The sequence below is a fragment of the Lolium rigidum genome, chromosome 6, assembly GCF_022539505.1.
Source record: "Lolium rigidum isolate FL_2022 chromosome 6, APGP_CSIRO_Lrig_0.1, whole genome shotgun sequence".
In the NCBI taxonomy this organism is placed as follows: Eukaryota; Viridiplantae; Streptophyta; class Magnoliopsida; order Poales; family Poaceae; genus Lolium; species Lolium rigidum.
The window spans coordinates 325,461,959-325,466,739 of NC_061513.1; positions in this window are offsets into that span (position 1 = coordinate 325,461,959).

Consider the following 4,781-nt stretch of genomic DNA (forward strand, 5'->3'; position numbering starts at 1 on the left):
GCTACAAAACCAAATGACAGAAATGACTGCCATGCTTAAGAACCTAACCGCGGGTGGAACTCTTAGTGGGGCTTCGGCTTCTAAAGAATCCTACCATGAGGTTGACCATAACTATCCCAGAAACACTTCACCCATGCCTCATATAAACCATAGTGGGACCGTTCCCCATTACGATGGAACTCACTTTCCTCATTGGAAATCTGCTATGGAATCTCATATTCGCAGCTGCAAGTGTGGAGCTATGGGAGCTCATTGTTCATGGACATCGGGAGCCACAAGATCCTACTCGGTTGACCTCCACCGAGTTCTACAACCGTCAACTCAATGCATCCGCACGTGACAAGATTAGAAGTGGCATCAACCGCAAGCTTCTAGATCAAGTTGATGACATTGTCTCCGCTAAAGAGTTGTGGGATCGGATCGTAGTACTCCAAGAGGGAACCGATTTGATCCAATCATCTCTCTATGAGACTGCAAAGCAAGAGGCCTACCAGTTCATGATTCGAGATGGAGAATCTGTATTCGATGCCTATGCTAGGCTTGGTGCTCTGAAAGTAAGGGTCAAGGGTCTTGGAGCTGAGAAGTACAATGACGGATTCGAGATGAACGAAGCCTTCATAAAATCCAAGGTCATTGCTATGATTGCCGTCAAACAAGAAGACACCAACCTTGGACTCAACTTGCAAATCATGACCAAGAGTGCCGATCTCAACTCCGATGATCTAGTCTCCTATGTGGCCGCCAATGAAAACATGGCCAAAGCCGGAAAGAGGCTCAAGGCAATGAACCGTGTTGATGAAGCCTCACACAATCATGAAGCGTCACACAACCTTGCCCTCAAGGCTAGAGCTGACCATGGAGGAGAAGAAGAATATGAAATTGAAGAAGATGAGGAGATGACTTCAACTAGTGACATCGTCACCGACTTTGCCTTCTTTGCCAAGAAGTACAAGGGAAAGTTGCCTATGCTTCTCAATGACAAGAAGAAGAAGAGAACTTGCTACAATTGTGATGAAGATAGCCACTTTGCAAATGAGTGCCCTTATGAGAAAAGGGTAGACAAGCCAAGATTCATCAAAGGGGTCAAGCCAAGATTGAAGCCAAACCCAATCAACGATCGATTCAAGAAGAACAAGGGAAGATCTTTTGTTGGAGCCGAGTACTTGTCCGATGATGAAGAAGAAGATGAGGAGAAGGAGGCCGGGGTGGCCGGTTTGGCTTACTCCAAGCCCGGGTCACTCTTCACATATGACTACTCCAAGGACTACTCCACGGAGAATGATGTTGGTTCCTCCTTCATGGCAAGAATCACTCAAGAGGATGACTCCGATGACTCTTCCTCCTCTTCAATCGTTGGCTCTTGTCTTATGGCAAGGGAAACCAAGGTAATGGAACCCCCACCTTCCCTATCTAGTGTTCTTGATGATGAAAATGAAAATCAAGATGAACTAAGTGTGCTTAAGGAACTTTACAATGTTAGATGCACCCTTCGTGGTAAAGCTCTTGTCAAGTTTGATTTCTTGATGGACTCTCTCAAAGAAAAGGATGAGTCCATTGAGGAATTAGAATATCAATTGGATGAAAAGGAACGGAGATTCAATCTCCTAAGACAAGAGCTAAAAACCGAAAGGTGCATATCTCAAGGCCTTAAGCAACAAATTGAAACCTATGAACTTGATAAAGTTAAGGACCTAGAAACTATTGATAGGGCTCAATCTTTGACTCAAGTGCTCCATACCTCAAAAGAGGAACTTGAAGTTGCTCATGCTTCTCTCACTAGGGATCTTGACCACCTTGAAAGAGCTAACAAGCTTGTAAAGGATGAGCTCAAGAAACTTGGAGAGAACCATGTGTTGACTGCCAAAACCCACCGGCGGGCAGCGGCCTTGTCAACACTGTAGAGCCGGGGGGAGCCTAGAGCTGCGGCTGGCTGAGACCCCTCCGAGCGACGGCCCGCAATGCTCTTCTGGTCACACGCGGCGTTGCGAAGTGCAAGGGCGCGCCACCTGACCTATACCTGGTCGTGAAGGTGATGAGATTGCCTCGCTTAGTTTCTGCCGGGGCATACATGTAAACGTTAAATACGAGCCTCGATCGGCTCTCGAGTTATCCTGTGAATCGGCTCAAAGAGCCGATCCACCCATGATCCGTACGGGGTGTACGAATACTTGGTGGTCCTGCTTGATCAAGATGAAGCTAATGAGATCTACGACGATTTAGGGTTTTCACCACATAATCGGATCATCCTACTCCGAGGTTGGGCCGGATGGCCACGCACGGTGCTCGTAAGCCGATCCTAAACAAGGCCAAAAAACCAACATGAAGTTGATCCTAGGAACATCCCGTTTAGGACTTGCGAACGCCACCCTACGTGCCACGGGATCCTCCCCCTTTGTAAGGCCAAACTATTGCGAGATATTAAACTAATCCTTGTAGAACAAGGAGCAATCGTAACGGACCAGATCTACTAAATAATGATCAAGCGGGGTGCCGCCCCCACACCCGAGATAGGCGTGAGGACGGCTAGATATGCAAGGGTTGCACTACGTAAGCATGCTTAAACGAAGAACAATGCTAACCCTAACACATCTAATGATAACTACGTTGCTCGCCATCAAAAGCGCTTCGATACGAGCAACGCATGAACAACGTGGGGCTTGTGCTGCCTAGATCGCAAGATGCGATCTAGGCAGCATGTCGCTACCCGATAGAAACCCTCGAGACGAAGGAGTTGGCGATGCGCCGAGATTGGTTTGTTTTTGGGGTTGAACGTGAGTTGTTGTTTATTCCATAAACCCTAGGTACATATTTATAGTCCAGGGGACTTTCTAATGTGGGCATGCACTAAACCGTGCACGACTAAGATTCTATCTCTAAACTAAAATAGATCTAATATGTTACGTATACACGGGCAATTAAACCCAACGAGCCGATTCATAGAATTCTCCACGTATATTTCCTTAAGCCCATCTTGATCGCGGCCCACCGCCGACTCGGTCAAATCTTGGTGATAACACATGCCCCCTGGTTTTGGAATTGGTAATTCCAAAATCACTCTGCTTCCTTCGTCGGGTCATGTCGTGGCGGAACCGTCGCAGTATTCCTCATGATGATGCCTTGCCTTCTCAACTTCTCCGCGTGACCTGGCAGTTTTTTTTTTTTTTTTTAGGCACCACTTCCTCGGAAACTGCTGTGGCATTGAATTTCCACTATATCCTCCTTCGATTTAACCGCTCTGAACAGTTCTTCTTTGTATCTCCTCCGCACTAGCACTCCGAAAAAACCCTCCCAGCCACCATGTCTTCCTCCTCCTCTCGCTCCATCGGATCTTGCTAGCCAATCCTCCACGTCCCGTGAGCCGACGCCGGAGTACGACGCGGCGGCGGTCCACGCGGCCAACACCCGCCGCGCCATTGCGGCGGGGAGGAAGCGGACCACGACTTCTCCGTCCGGTCCGAGGACGACCAGTCCCTGACGGACGGGGAGAGCGACCTCCGCTTCCTCGCCGTTGGGGAAACGGAAGAGGGGAGTGACGACGGCAGCCTTCTCCTGCGACTTCACCTCTCCCGGGGAGGAGGAGGAGCGAGGAAGAGGAGGAGGAGGACGACGACGAGGGCTCCTCCGACGAGCCGCCGGCCAAGCGGTTCTGCCCTTGGCCGGGCAATCTTAGCGACTTCGACAGCGACGAGGACGATGCTGACGAAGAAGATGAAGACAACGAGGGCCCGGTCGGCGGCCATTGGAGCGACGACGAGCCCGCCGGGAGCAGCGCCGACAATGGCGACGACAGCGACGACGAGGGCAGTGATGGCCCATAGATAGGACCTCTAGAATAGGGCCGATAGTAGTAGATGGGGCAAGTGGAACCCCTAGTATTCCCCTTTTGAGAGCAATTAGCTCCTCATGTAAGAAATCTCCTCTTAATCAATGAAGAACTTTTCCCCCAATCTTGATTTTGCCGATTCCTTTTAATTGAGCCGATTCTCTCTTCTACCGACCTTGCCGATTCGTCCCCTTTGCCAATGCGTAATGAGCCGATCGCACCGCATCGGTCCTTTGAAATTCACCCTTCTCTTCTTCAACTCGATGATTTTCTAAATCTGGTGGAAGGTGCCGGACTTTCGAAACAACCTTCGAATTTTTTCAACCAAACCAAATAATCCTTTTCAGTACCCATCATTGTGAAGAGGGTTGCAATGAAGGATCAGCCGATGGTATCCTCATCGGTTCTTAAACAGAGTATCCACTAGGTCCGTTGCCCCCGAGCCTTACTCGAGGCGAGAATGTCAGAGAGAATGCGCCACGGCCGATCCTCTTTCTTCCTCCGACAGCCGATAATCCTCCGTTTCCTCTTTGACGGAAAAGGTTCGAGAACCCGGATCGGCTCGAAGCAGCTGGAGAAGTTTCCATTGCTTTACTCCCTCGAGGCAACGGAAAGCACCACCATTGGTCTAGATTTGGTGGAGACTCGATAAACACTGCATAATTCCACTAAAGTCGATGGCTGCGCATCGGCTGCCTCTCAATTCTAAAGTCGATGCCCTCGCATCGGCTGTAAAAATTTTTTTTTTTTTATTTTGGCCGATTTTTCTTAATCGGCCCCCAATGTTTCATTGCACGTACACATGTTCCATCCGATTATATGCCCCCCGAGCCGATACCTGCTGGATGACTGCAGATATCGGCTTGTATGGATAGCTAGGGCTCTGCACTTGTGCGTTGGCTCTGCGAAAATCCGAGCTAACTCTCGTATGCCGACGTAGTCACTGCCCAATAGATCG